Source organism: Dreissena polymorpha, chromosome 5 (assembly GCF_020536995.1).
Source record: "Dreissena polymorpha isolate Duluth1 chromosome 5, UMN_Dpol_1.0, whole genome shotgun sequence".
Classification (NCBI taxonomy): Eukaryota; Metazoa; Mollusca; class Bivalvia; order Myida; family Dreissenidae; genus Dreissena; species Dreissena polymorpha.
Genome location: NC_068359.1, coordinates 111,994,942 through 112,011,369, shown reverse-complemented (window position 1 = coordinate 112,011,369; position 16,428 = coordinate 111,994,942). Strand labels below are relative to the sequence as shown.

Here is a 16,428-nt window from a genome sequence, read left to right as displayed (position 1 = left end):
ACCTTAATTGTTTATTGTATCTGGACGTATTGTGCAAGGCTATGGTTCCGACGCGATTTTGTCTCAAAATCTGTTTTATCAACCGATCAAACAATCAAACCGTAAATGTGTGTGATGATCATAATACAAGTGAAGAATCAGAAGCTGTTGGATACAAGCATGACGTGTATAGCTTTTTTAGACGTGTCGTGTTAATCCTATGGCATCTGATCTATATAAAGTTCAACACCGCGTATGTTTAAATCAGTAATACACCAGGCAAAACGTATTGCACCTAATAGATTAGATAAATATAGTGCTGAAATGTTTGTGTTACATATTTAGAACAAATAACGATAAATATGGTATTTAAAAACACACACAGTAGTAGTGACACATTTCTTTTCATTGGATAAGTATCGTTGAATAAGATTGTCCGTGTGCCGTAAACGTGTCAGTGTGTTAGTACTTACGAAACAATTCCTTTCAGCGGTGTCTAAAATTGTTTTAGAAAAAAAGCAATATTCTTTATAGGTTCCATGCTCGAAGAAATTTAATTAAACGCTATGACCAGTTATGGCGTTATCGAAAACAAATAGTTTTTTTCTGGTGAGCGTGATTTACATGAATGAAATGAAAACCTCATCATTTTGCGAATTCAAATGCAAAATGTCTTGGTGAATTTAATCAATGAGGACTGTCGATTGACGTAAGCATCTTAAGGTGAATTTAAAGTTCCACATTTGTTCAATTTTAGTTTCCCGTTTTCTAAGTTTAGATTCACTTGAAGGTAACATTACATAACATTCAATGTGATTTTAATTAATATCGACGTTCTTTAGTGTGACAGTGCATATTGACAATCCGAAATCACATTGTTGACTTTTGACAAGGACGACGATGTACGTTTAAGGTTAGCAAATCACATTGTGACCCTAAAGAAAGTCATTATTTGTTTCATTACACAAAACAAACTAAACAGTTTATTATTAATCTAACACAAGAACTGTCTAAAAATGTTGCGTTTATGATTCAAGTGTTAAACATGCTTCTACTATGCATATTCATAAAGCACAACTGAAGTATACGTTTTGAGCTCCTGTTTTGACAAAATTTAAAAGTGCGCGACCCATTTTATTTCACAAATTGAGACACCAAAGTTCTTTTCAGGAGAATCTATAATGGTATATAGACATTGACTTTCCCCTTTTGTTTTTGAAATCCGTTTCATGTAATGCTGCACAAAGGACCTATGGCTTAAAGTGTAATATTTGACCATCCATTATGACTTTGATTTAGAAGTGCATGCGCAGCGAAACACCGCCTCACGTGATTTACATTTATTTCACATCCTATTAATGATTGGCAAAGCCATTGTCCGAACAAGAATCCGAACATATGTAGGTAGGTTCCCACGTACAGGGTTACTTCTGTATGCCATCCTCCACTATGGCTTGAATAGAATAAGTTAATTAAGCACGTTAACCCGGTCAAAATTTTGAGACTGAGGCCGGCTGAAAAAAACACGATCATTTATTAACTTTAAATCAAAAGAAAAAGCAAAACGTATCAAATAAATTCTACGCAACTGAACTGAGAAAAATTTCATATAAAATCTTAGCCTGCAATAAAATATAACTGAAGCAGTAATCTCTCAACAATTGTATAAATTACATTACATTATTGTGATTACTATGATATGATCAGCAATAAGCGAAGTGGTATAATATTGCTTGACAAAGCTTACTATTAAATGGTATTGGTCTTTGAATGGCATGTAATGCTATGCAAGTTAGTCATTGAACATAACCATGTCGATGTGGCATTGTGTAATGCACTTTAATGAAGAAAAAGAATTCGTTTGGTTAATGGCATGCGTGAATCAGGCACGAAGTAATAATCTTACAACATTTTTAACAAGTAGTTGGTCGCTTATCTGAGACAGGCTTTATATCGTATAACTGAAAAAGTGTATGTAATTTACAACCCACTATAAGGGGTATATTTGATATGTATGTACGAATGTTTTTCACGAGTATTACGCATTGACAGGATTGTCCAAATGATATATACATGTACATTATATTGTATTTGTTATTCCTGTAATAAAGTGTTGTATAGTTAATTATATTGCGATATATATACTCGAATTTATTGTACCATGCGTAATTTGATGTCGCTTTCTACTGATGCTTCAATTTAATGGTTTTATTTTTGAACAAATATACGATCATATATATCTGCTATAACTTCTTACAGAGCAAGATGGATAAGTCACAAAATCATGTTGATACAACACAATCTTGTTTTATTTCTATCGTTGATTGATATGCACATCTTTCCAGCACAACTCGGTGAGCCAATCATGTACTAATAAATTCCCATTAACGGATTTGAGGCGGCATTAATCTGAATCGAGGATCTTTAGTGGCAGATGACATTATGATAGATGCAAACCGACAAAGCTCAATCTCTTTACGCTAGCGTTTAGGTAGAGCATTTTTGATTGGTAACGCACGGCGTTATATGAGATGTGGCTGACGCTTAAGGGTCGTGTTTTGTTGGGTATCATCATGGCAAACGTGCTTAATTGATTGCTGTTATTTTAGTTTATAATATTTGTTATTATGTTCTCCAAAACAAGTTTATACAGGTGTATAAGAAATGTGTTTCAGAAGTTTTTACTTAAAGTTATATAACAAGAAGTAAATTATTAAATAGTGTTTTTTCCACACGTATGGTAGTAGATTTCTATAGTAAATAACAATATATCACAATTTCGAAATCTTTGAAGACATTTACTCATTTTCAGCAACTGTGGTCTCTAATAATTGCATCATTTTCTTATGCTCTTTGCAATTCAAATAGACATTGGTCAGACTTTGCTTAGAAGCCTGACCTTCTATATTGCTACGTGATTGTGGCATTTGATTGACATGTTATCTCTTTGAAAGATTTGTTGAATAATTGTTGACTTTTAGCATTTAAAATAAAATTAGTACAATACGCCCGATATCCTGTTTTGAATCCTTAAGGCTGATATTTTTTTTTAAAGTTTAGACTTAAGGCTCAACACCTGTACTGGTATATTTGAAATTGTATTATCAAGTGATTGATAGTGCCGTTTAGCACTGTCACAAATCAACGCATAGCAAAAGAAGTTTTCTACTCATTGAAATAATGTTTGTAAAGAAAGTTGAATAATTCACACTGCACGGACTGCACGCTAGAGTCTAAGCCATTTCGTTGAACCGTTTACAATGAAATGATATTCACGTGTGGTGTTCTTTGATAATGACCTTTTCATGAGAAACATTTGTTTGCTAGTTGGTATTATTGATATTGGACCCACAAGGATGTCTATCCAATCTGTCTTCATTATGATCAGAAACCATATATTTGTTTATAAGTGGCACTCAAATAGTGTGACACGGCGTCAGTGTATTGCAAAAGCACAACACGCTGGCATTTTACATTCGCGGTAGGTTTTAAATTAAATTGTATCTTCCCAAATAGTTTTGAGACGCAATTACCTCCCCTTTGTCTATGAATTCGATGCTTATGAATAGGTATTCTGGTCATCATACACAATTTTAGTGCAAGACAAATGTCACATAAGCGATGCCTTTAACGCAAATAGGCGCTGTAACTGTATGTTCGGCAATTCTACCGACAAGAAAACGTTTCTGAACGTGTATGTAGTGATACTGAGCATTAAAGCAACTTACACGAACCTTGGTGGTTAATTAAGGTCGAGTTGATCATATTTTTGTGTTGAAGTCCCTGGATATCAGATATATAATGTACGAAGTTTATTTGTTATTGCTCAATTTGTTTTAAAATTATTGAAAGCACATTATACTACAATAATTATTCTTTATTAATTGTAAAACAAAAATTGATTTTCATTAGTTATGGCGACAAACAATTCTACAATATGCATTCGGTGTTTAGGGACACCATTAATCATTATGTATTATGTCAGAATTAGTTCTTCTTGAATGCTCTGAGCTTTCATGATTACATACGTACAGCTCATAGTTCTTCTTGATAAGGCCTAGTTCAATGTAAAACAATAATGTCTCACATATGTCCATAAAATCGAGTTCAATCAACCTAATTCATCGTAACAAACACAATGAATGTTACCATCGACACCCGTTTGCGTGTATTTAGTTGAAAAATGCTCAAAACATAAACTTGATAACAAAATGTTTATGGCGGAAGTTGTGAATTGTCGATTAGTGCAAAGCGAAAGAAAAGGTTACACTGCACAAATTGTTTTCACCGTAGTATCTGACGATCTGGTCTTATGGTAGCAGTTGAAATTGTATTGCGTATAACAGTGTAGTTTGAATTAGGACACATTCTTATCATTATTCTCGCTGCGATCGGATAAGTGGTAGAGTCCGTGCTTTTAGATACGGCATTGTAGAAACAGTTATTGCGCTGCATACTAATTGAACTGAAAATCCGGAAAAAAACTGGATGTAGTGTCGGGTGTTCTTACATGCCTATAGATGAGTCTGTAGTATGGAATACTTGATAAATATTTTATTTTTTCATGCTATACAATTTAGTATTTAATTAATTAACGGAATGAAATAAATATTAGCATAAACGTATATAGATGTATGTCTACTTATGTACATATTGTAAAGCTTGATACTGTGTGTGATTATGAAATACATATTAAAATAAAAGTGCATAGATGTATGTCTCCTAGTGTACATATTGTAAAGCATTGAGAATGTGTGTAAATATTGAAATACATATTGAAATATAAAAAAAGCATATAGAACCCGTCCCTTGCAGTTGTCTATCCGTATGGTTGTTCGTTAGTGGGAGACAGTGGACTGAGAGAGACGTTAAGAGTGTTGAGTGCTTGAGGCTGTCTGTATTAAATACTTTGTTGACTAAAGAGATGGGTGAACGTGTGTTATGCGTAGGGAAGGTTGCGTTTTAAAGAATTGTTCTGTATGTGAGTGTGATCTTTGTCAGTGTTGTTCGAGGTGCTGTGCAAAATGCGGATGTGTTGGTGTTGGTTAAACAGACAAGATTAACAAGCGAATAATATATTTTATATATATACTGGCATTTCCCCAGGAATTTGGTCAGGCACTGCGGCAGGCGGTTGGTGTCGAATTCTTTATATACTTTCTAAATGTTATAAATCAAAATCCACACTACTTTGGAGCTACCAAATCACAACATTTCTTTTTATATTTATGTATTTGTCCTCAGTTCATTTCATTCAAGTCATATTTATAATATTAAATAACAACCAAAATAAACAGAAAGCAAAAAAGTATTGAAAAACATTCTGTGACCCATGGAAAATCTTGCTTCCAACTACTGGTCGTTTATTAGATTGTATTCTGTCATGCACAAAGACTAAAGAAAAATGTGTTGCAGGTATATAGCGAATTTCGTAAATATGAAAAAAACTATATATCTATTGGATCTGAATATATTAAATATTGGTACTGTTAAGTTATAGTCGCCGTTAAGAAAATAATGTGAACAAATTTTAAATGGTCGGGAGCAATCAAATAAGACGTTTGATTCCAATTAATTGTATTTATAACTTAAATTACGCACAATCGCAACACACATCAGTTACGGTTTATTTTTGAAGCAAGTTCTTTATACTTTTTTATTTTCTGCAATAGTCGTAAACAATTAAAATATTTAAAAGATCGCTGTGGCGTAGTGGATATCGGGAGGTCACGGGTTCGAACCCACTGGTAGCGTTCCTTTGATCTCACCCAAAAGACACCAAGTACTGGTTCTAGTCCCAGGAAACGGACTCGATAGCGTTTATATAAGCCTACGGCTTTCGATGCAATCGAGCTACAATAAATAGGTTTAAACTAATTAAAATAAAACAAACAAAAAATTTGAGCATATCTTTAATTGCTCTTACTCCACATGTACCGGTAATAATAGATCATTATGGGCCATTATTAGGGGACAAACACCATAATTGATCCCCATGAACGACCCGTAAATCGTTCATCATGTTATCTAAGCCCCTTATGCTTACACCGCTGATAAGAGCGTGCATGTTTTGATTGAATATTGGCCGAATGCAGACAGCAAGCGCTTGTAAGAATTTCAAGTGCACGCATTTTAGCCCGCTGGGCTAAAATCGCCTGGGGAAATCATAATTCTTATAATCCATGCATTACACTTTTGTTATTTTCCATATTGTATATGGCTAAAAGCAATTGTATGCTTTAGAGCTAATACATGTTGCTGCTGTAGATGTTGTATTATAATTCCCTTACGGCAGATCTAAGGGTCGTCGTTCCTTTTGTTTCTTCCAAAAGTCTGTTGTCTGACCGCTATTCATATACAATTAACATAAGTATTAATTAAAATGTGAACAAATTATATATAAAATTTCTGTCCATTTAAAACAAATATTTAATATTTGAAAATAAGTTTCTAAAAAACATAAATTGTATGTTCGGAGAAAAGCATAGGTAAACCGTTTATTGGTACATGTTGTTGTAAACACACCGCGTGCGTTCCTTTAATTTTTCTTTTGGTTAATAAAAACGGTTCCATATGCAAACTAGTTGACATTTACATTTACGGTTGACGTATTTGAAACTTTGATTAAAATCTTTCTTCTGCGAGCACACCATATCATGTAAGTTATCTTAATTTGCTCATTATAGATTTATTGACGATCTATTTGTATTTATTCATGCCAGAAAATAGTTTATGTTGCTAACTTTACCAATAAATCAGCGCCCGGAATCCAGGCGATAAAATTTCTATGGTAAATCGTGAAACCAGTTGCAACCCCAGGACCAGGAGGGTCGATAGCTGGGAGTTGGATTATTGCTACTAAGGTCAGAATATACATATATCCCTCTATTTACCCTTATAACAATAACTAAATGTACAAATACAAGTTTGTACAACTTGTATAAGTCAATATAGCTTGAATGAGAAAATGCAATGCAAAAAAATGTCCCTGATTTTGACAGAATTATACTGAAGTACAAAATATTGTCAAGGCGGTCTTCTTTTGCCTCCGAAGGTGGGCATAAATTATAATGATTGCATTTCCGTCTGTCTGTCTGTCTGTCTGTCTTTCTGTCTGTCTGTTTGTCTGTCTGTCTGTCTGTCTGTCTGTCTGTCTGTCGGTCTGTCGGTCTGTCGGTCTGTCTGTCTGTCTGTCTGTCTGTCTGTCTGTCTGTCTGTCTGTCTGTCTGTCTGTCTGTCTGTCTGTCTGTCTGTCCGTCTGTCCGTCTGTCCGGTACGATTATGCGTTTAGGTTTCGAAAAAGGCTCAAAACTTCTATGTCGCTTTAGATGTAACCTTCATATTTGGTATGCATGTATATATTGACAAGGCCTTTCCATACGCACACAAACTTTGACCCCTTTGACCTTGAACTTAAGGTCCGCATTTAGGTTTCAAAATCTGCGTTTAGGTTTCAAAAAAGAGTTTTTCGTTTTGTTTCGATCTTGTTACATAAATAATGGTAACAGTTTAAGAAAATCACTTGCTTTTGCGAGCGGTTGAGGTTTAAATGAAATCTTCAATTGATTTATGTTTGACTCTTACTTGGTATTCTATTTATTCCATCATTTTCGTATTTTTTATTGTTCATTTCGAAAGTTAACAAACGAAAATGTCTGAAAATAACAGTAAACATCACACGATGCCACATCAGCTTTGGTTGCAATACATGCTTTTACAGCAGTAAGTACAGACATTTTGATACACCACAGATGTGTCCAGTGAGTGTTTGCAACTGAATGTAAACTTTGTTTAGCGTTTCCAATAAACTCTAATTATTAGTTATGGTCTGAGTAAGATAAATTTAGGACTTAACTAAATAATAAGCTTTGGGTATAAATCATTTTCGTCGAAATGCATTTTTACAAGTTTCAAACATTTTTGAATCCATTTTTGAATTGAATTTCTGGAAAAAATATTAAGTATTCCAATAAATGTGTTACAAATAATAATTTTCTGAAAACTGGTAACCAATGTAATTTCGTTTGCAACGAAATTCACATATTGTAATTAATTGGTCGTAATTGGTCGCGAACGGGTTGAATTCTAAGAATTCATTATTTAAAACGCTGTTATGCTATAATAATAATTACATGCATGCTGTTTAAGAAGTTTGCTTCAATACTTCAGTGATGCTTGAATTGGCTGTCCATATAACACTAATAATCACAGTAACAGTCTATTTAACAATGTAGATAGAATGGTTAGCCGTTAGCAAGGGCCGCCACTTATATCAACTAGGAAAATAACTTTCATTGAGATATTGCCATTATAAAATACCTTTGCGAAAGTACAAATGCATAACAAGGTATACGCTTGAATAGTAATTCAATAAAGGTTAGCCGAACTAACACCAAAACGCTTAAACTGAATATCACAAACACATTGATATATCTTAAAATATACTACAATAAAAACACTATATACACACGCTTTCTCATATAACTTATATATTTAAATATATTTACGTTATAATAATGATGATAGAAAATAATGCTGATTAGAATTTGTTTTGCATCGATAGATAACGATAACAATAAGTGTTTAAAAAAAGCTTCATACGTTGCAAAAAGCCTGAAATGCACATAACTAATGCACAATTAAATAATACGTTTTGCGGCAAAAGCATACTTTAATTTTCTTCGATGGTCTTGATTTAAGTCAGATCCCGACTCAATGTATGCCCCATGTACCATTTACCGACCATGTTATTTATAGATAAGGCATCAAAGGGCTCAGAACTGACGAGTTTGTGATCGAGATGTCACATAATTAAATATAATGTACCATACTAAATGGCCACGTTTTATTACCACATCACAATGTGCGTTGCACGTGAATTGCACCAAAAGCTTCACTGAGGAAGACAAGAACACATGTACAAGCTTGTAGGACATGGATCAACCATGTAGACGCCATCAAGTAACGTACAGAACGCTGTTGAAGCTACGATCTTTATTGCTGGAGACGTAAACCAGCTTGACGTGGTGGATAAGTAACGGAGAAAGCAGGTTTCTAGTTACTTTTAAATTCATAATCTTATATTAATTATTTTTAGTGTTATATAAAGTTTATAGGCCATTTTTTAAATAGACGTGTATGAAATCGCTTAATTGGACTTGTTGTTATTAAGTATGTCAAGTGACATAATGTTATTCAAATATCCAGATACAAAGTCATCTGTCAGTTTTAACAATTAATAATTGTATTTATGATAATAATAGAGCGATCTATGTCAAACAGCTTAGTTTGTTTAAAAAAATTAACTATTCATTTTGTTCTTACATTGTGTCAGATATTTTGTTATTTTGTTTCAGCGAATACATGCGAATACTAATAATTTATAAGAATATTAAGTATACTTGTTAAAAATGTCGGTACGTGAAGTGTATTTATGACAAAGAAGTACATATTAGTTCATGAAATGATAAAGTGCAATGTAGGACACTGATGTTTCAAGCTATACATACGTTTTTAATATGTGCATTATAGTATTGACATAATAATTATAAGCATTAATGCAATACGGCAGGTGCAACTATCGATCTTTAAATATATGCATACGTGAACTTCGTAACTGACTAATGTTATTTTACAGTTCGTACCATAGGAGAATACGAATAAACAAGCATCAGAAAAAACACAAACTCTGCTCCTGTCATAGTTCGCTTAAAAGAGCCTTTTATACAACAAATGTATATGAAATTCACTTTTGCAATATACGCAACAAAACAGTGGTATAGTATAATATAAAGAAGTGAAACTCCAGCTGCTGGAGCAGTATTGAATTTTCATTAAAACAATTAATTAGTCCTTTATTTAAGGCAAGTGACCGATTGCCCAAACAGTACAAAACAGCACAATACAGCACAATACAAACCAACATAAACACAAAATATGAATAAAGCTGGGGTCACCGCCTTGGAACGGTCAATGCAAAGCATTGGGGGTTTAAACCTGGTTATAGAGCGCTCAACCTCACACTTGGCCCAGCAATATTCATAACACATTTAAGTGTAAATAAAATTTAACGTCATAGCATTGTAACTCAAATTAAACAATAATAAAAGGGAATTAAAACGCATTCAATTTAATTACTATTTAATTACTCAATTGCATTGAAGAAACAAGAGTAACAGAGTTACAACTTTTTGACGAACGATCAGATAAAAATATTAACAATTGTCAACTAAATTCCTTCTTTATAGAAAAAGGTTTGAGAATGTAGCATCATGGAGTTAATATCTCAGATAATCATCGCGCAAATACAGGAAGAAGCAGCAATAATATGTGTAAAAATTCCATATAACATAGCTTGGTTGTTTATGTGACTGCTAAAAAAATAAAAATAATTAAATCAAACAAGAAACGCCTATCAGAGAGAAAATATAAATAAAATGGAACGTTATAAACCCAATGACCTATGCATGTAGATTACAACTGGGAAAGTCGGTCGTATGACGTCACAAAAATCCATAATGACATAATGACTTGAACAAATTCCAGGGACAGTACTAAATAAAAATATTAATGGGGCTGTGCTACTAATAAAACAAGTTTAGGTGATTTAATATTAAGAAGCAAATGAATAAAAATGGTAATTCCATTAAAGCGACATTATTGGAATCAAACAGTATATAGGTGTTTTGACAACTGAAGACAGAAATGATTTGATGTACGATTTGAGTCCAAATGTAGTTTTCATGCAGATTTGTTCATACGACACAATGACACAATTTTATTCAACAGTGAAAAATGCCTATAATGTAGTTTTCATGCAGATTTGTTCATACGACACAATGACACAATTTTATTCAACAGTGAAAAATGGAAGAAAGATATAGTGAATCGAAAACCATCAAACACGTGTTTTTAAGTACATAAGTATCGTATCCTTTTGATAAAAACAAGTTAATTAAATTGAAAAGTTTAATATGAACATTTGGTTTAACATATTTTAATTTGCGGGCACGCTTCAAAACATCTCCGTAAAATGATGGATGGGAGATTCCATTATTTAAATGCCATTTTAAAGAAACATTATATTTTGAAATTAAATCACCATACTTAGAGTAAAATCTAGCAAATTTATTTCTTAGGTTATGATACAAAAAGCCTTGTTTTAGCAATGTTTTAGTTAATATTAGATTACGATCATTAAAATCTTTAATACACGAACATGCTCTGGCATAACGTACCAACTGCGAAATGTAAATACCATAGGAAGGTCCTTTAGGGATGTTGCCATCTAGAAACGGAAAATTCACAATTTCAAAGTTAAAATCGTCCCGTTTGTCGTATAAACTAGTTTTGACCAAATTATTATTAATAGTTAAATGTAAGTCTAAATACGCAGCGTCTGTATTGGATATACACGATCTATTTAAGACTAGTTCTTTTGGGTAGATTTTGTGAATATATTGTTCAAATAATGGATTATCTAAATTAAGTATGTCATCAATGTACCTACTAGTAAGGTTAAAACAATTAATCAAATCTACTTGCTTAGTTTTAGATAATTCTAACATAAATTCGCTTTCATAACAATATAAAAAAAGGTCAGCTAGAAGTGGCGCACAATTAGTACCCATAGGAACGCCAATAATTTGTTTAAATATTTTACCATAAAATACAACAAACAAGTTATCCTAAAGAAAAGTAAGTGCTGCACAAAAGTCAAGACCAGTCCAAATGATGTAATTATCTAATATCTGATTAGTAAAAAAAGCTGTTTTAGTGATTAAAGTTAGATACAAACACTTCTCTCTCGCAAAAGTTTTTTCAATCAAAGAAACAAGTTTGGATGTTATTAAAGCGTGAGGAAGCGTTGTATATAGTGTAGAAAAATCATAAGTACTTACCTGTGACACCTTATATTTTTTATTTTCAATTTTATCGATAACTTCTAAGGTGTTTTTTATTGACCAAAATAGGTTAATATTACTATTTTCCATAAACTTTATTACAAAATTTAGCTATATGATATCTAATAGCACTCAATGCAGATGTAAGATACACTGATAATTGTTTGGTGGTACAAGACACTGAATTAGCGATAAAACGACTTTTATATGGCGTCTTATGTAATTTAGGTATCCAGTAAAGTGATGGCAATTTCTTGTCAGTAATATTGACTATTACATTTAACTTTATGCATTGGGCAATATGGTCGGTAATAATTTCATTAGGTTGCTTATTGTACTCACAATATGATGTAGTTTGTGAAAGTTCTTGTGAAATAGTTTGAACATAAAACACTCGTCATATTATTATAACATTATTAGCAGCCTTATCAGCAGGAACTAAGACGAATTTAGATTTTAAGTCTTCAAGCAATTTACAGAGATTTTGTTTATTAAATTTCGCTGAATGTGGTAGGGCCAAAGGATGTGTATCATAAAAACATATTTTATTCATGGCCATACTAAATATTTTTGTTTTCCAATCATTGAGTGCAGTAATTTCAGCATTTTCCTTCCTGCACCATTTAGTGCAATAATCATGTAAGGATGTTACGATATTCTTAATGCAGTCATCAAAATCAACAGGAATAGGCAGTCTGTACTTAGGGCCTCTGCGTAGCAAATTTCTAAGGTTTTTATTTTGAATGAAATTAAGGTCCCCAGTAATAACATGTCCAACTGGACCATATATATATTTAGAACTAGTACAGTCACATAATGTAGTACAATTTCTTATTACATTTATATCTGTGGAAATAGAATTATAATTAAAAACGATACTTCTTACAGGTTTACTATATTTGTAGCAAATAAGTGGTGATTCAGTATTGCGGAAATAAGGGGGAATCAACCGACGTACATTTTTATCATTGAATATTTTAGGAAGGTCAATTAAATCAAGACCTTTGTTACAAAACTCAATTTTGATACGATTTCGAGTTTTGTTAAGTACATTTTCAATAAAAGGTTTAAGATAGAAGTCAGTGAAAGATTCAATAATACAAGCACATTCATATAGAGGGTCAGATTGAAGTAAAATAAGTTTACATTCCTTATCAATATGCGCCAACGAAGAAACAGAAAGAGAGCAAAGTGCACTCAGCAATTTATGTTTACCCCCATTTTGTAATAATGTGTAGCAATCATTTAAAGAAAGCAGACGTTTAAATTTACGCCGTAAGTTACCATTTTTCCTAATGCCATGTGAACGTTTATTTCTTAGACGTTTACTAAACACAGAAAATGAATTAATCGATTTATTTTTAGAAATTGTTCCGACATTTAGAATATTATCATTTAATCCAAGTGGGTAAGCTGATTGCAAACGTTTAATCCATTCAAATACTGACATGCACCTTGCTTTTAATTGGCACTGATTTGAAGTACTATTATTAAAAATAAGTTGCTCCACAAGTTGAATTGAAATATTTGTTACGCTATGACCAGTTTTATTAAAGTGCTGGTAAATGAAGTTATAAAATTTATTGTTATTTTTAATTTAAAACAAATGTTCTCTAAAACGTGTTTTAAGTGATCTACCCGTCTGCCCAACGTATTGCGCACCACAACAGGGTACATTTCAAGTAATAACATAAACCACATGCATAGAATTTCATGAGACATCGGATTTAATATTAACTGAAAATTTGCGGTTATTAACCGATGAAAGAATAAAAGAGGACATATTAAAAAACTTGCAACATAAACACTTCCTGGAGTTGCACTTATTTATTGTAGGATACCGATTACACGGAGCTAAATTACGCTGCGAACTAGAACCCAGCCGCATTGTACCTCCAATGAAAGATGTTCGAAGTAAACTTAATTTGACTGTAGGTTTAGAAAAAAGTAATTGTCTATAATTTAACGGCAAATGAATACTACGTGTAATCGGAATTCTCAATGGTGAGAGAACAACTTTCGGGTTTTTTGTAATCAATCTGTCCATAGGTTATTTATTTGGCGAAACCACCAATCTTATAATCACATTAATACACATTGCCAAGTCAACATACATAAAAGAGTAAGAGGCAGCTTGTCAGATAATGGTCTGTAAAAATTCAGTATAACCTGCAGAACTCTCAATTGATGAACATACACGTTTACTTTATAAGTACAGAGAATGTATAAGAATCTAAGTATAAGAAAGGTCTTAAACAAGGTTTCTTAAAAAATAATAAAACACAATACCGCCACCAGCCTCTGAAGGCTGAAAATATAACAACATCGAAGATAAGTCATTTCACATTTTCAGAATGTCCAGCAATACCATCCTTGTCATCCTGCTCCTGCTCATGGGTTCTGGGCTTCTGGTCAGCGGACAGCCGATGATATATGAACCCACTGACTATTTCGGAGGGGTCGGTGGATCGGACGGGCTGCCAGTGTTCGGAGGCGCGGGGGCTGGCGAAGTTTTTGCAGAAGGGATCAACTATTTCGGACAAGGAGAAATGCCACTCAATATCTTCTAAAGTTCATGGAATTTCAAATGGAACTTGAGTGAGATATGTGATGGATTTTGAACTTTAAATATGCTGTTAACAAGTATTTGATAATATTGGCGTTTGCAAGAAAAACTTGACACGAATGAAATCCAATACAAATTTTTATTTTTAGCATGTAATTCACGTTTTGCTTTAAAACTAAATATTTCAAGAGGTGTTGTTATGATTCCGATGCCCATTATTCCAATAAAACGTTTTAAGACCATCTTCATTTTTTATTATTTTTTATCACATGCCATACCCTGTTTCCCATGTAATATAACCATTACGAATATTTTAATCTTACACATGTGTAATATACTTTTTAAGCGTTTTCATTGGCTTAGTTTTCGTGCGATTGACCAATCGCATTTTGTCATTTTGCTGAAATGACGTTGCAACGTTTAATGACGTCACGAAATGTAAACAACATTCGGGATTTATCATAATGTTTGCGTTTATATTTATTTAATTTTCTCATTTAAAAGCATTTGATAAAAAGATCCGACACTCGTTGTCATTTCAAACCATATTTTATTAAGCTCGTCCAGGAAATTCGTTAGTAAGCTCGCCAAAGGCTCGCTTACTAACAAAATTCCGAACTCGTTTAATAAAATATGGTATAATATGACAACTCATGCCAGATCCTATATATAAGATTCAGATGTATTTTGGCGGTTCGGCGGAAATATGACTTTATAGATTACAGAGCATTTAAAACATCATTCTAAATCTAGCTTACCAATGTAATATGGATTGCATACTAAAGTTTTATCAACTGAACAAACTAAGCGTTGTGCTTATAAGAAAGATTTAAATTTTAATACTGTAAAGATCAGCTGCAATATATTAAATTAATCAATCAATGTATAACTAAATCAGCAATGTCATAACTATATAAATCATATAAGTTAACAAGCTTGTCTTTCGGGCAAAGCATCACTATGACTAAGAGTCATACACGTGCTGACAGGGGTTTTCTGGTGTGAGATAAATGATGATAAACAATATCAGACCAGAATATAAACCACCGTTTGTTCATTTTATTTACAGATGAAGAGGAAATGGTATATGTTGTTTTTTGTTAAACGTGGTCGTCTAAAGCATGGATTCTGTAATAAGTTTTCACCCAACGTACAATTTCAAACATCGCGTTTATGTTGACTACGAGACAGTTGAAAGCATTTTATTCAATCATATGAGCAATCTGTTATTTATTATAATCGTTGACGAACAGTTATTTTAAGAAAATGTACAATTTATCGAACTTCATCGATATTAAACATATTAGAAAGATTAAACAATAAATGCATCAATTTATTTCAGTTGTGGTAAACATATTTAAAACCACAAGTTTACGTAAGTAAACACGTCTTCTCGCTATGTTTGAGTCAGTATTACAATGCAGTGCGAGTTAGTTAAACAATCAAGCTTAACAATACATTTAACCACAACGACATTTTAGATGGAGTGTTTTCATGTTCAAGAACGGTTTGAACGGGATGTTTGACGCACTGAGTACAACTGAACTATTGAACAACACATCTACAGTCTTGAGATAATGTCGATAGATTGTATAAAAAATTATCAAATGTCGTCGTCATATCAATAAGCTAAAGATTAATCCTAGAGGAAATGTCGTTATTGAAGACTACTTCACTTGTTTACCATTTCAGCGTCAACTGTATTGTAAAGACAAAATAAAATACCATACATTTAAGTACACGACTTGTTATACCAAACTGTCGTAAGAATGAGTTTATTACAAAACCTTCTTCTCGAAAAGGCAGTTTATTATCGAAGCCATTGATATTTTAAGTTAACTTAAACAACGGAAGTACATGGAGCTTTTAGACAAAAACAGTTTCACAACGACCGGTCCTATAACATCTAGTGTCACTGTCGACAACACGAATGCTTGACATCAAAATTAATTCCAAGTATAAAACATGTATTAGCGTATT

The 16,428-nt window shown here is 32.7% G+C and overlaps 1 long non-coding RNA gene across 1 annotated transcript; it reads left to right on the top strand.

The window, feature by feature from the left end:
- The first annotated feature begins 8,858 nt into the window (after positions 1–8,858).
- Positions 8,859–14,692, top strand: LOC127880943 (uncharacterized). The gene is made up of 2 exons (XR_008049819.1): positions 8,859–9,029; positions 14,236–14,692. It is a non-coding gene; the product is annotated as an uncharacterized LOC127880943 (long non-coding RNA).
- Positions 14,693–16,428: the final 1,736 nt, after the last annotated feature.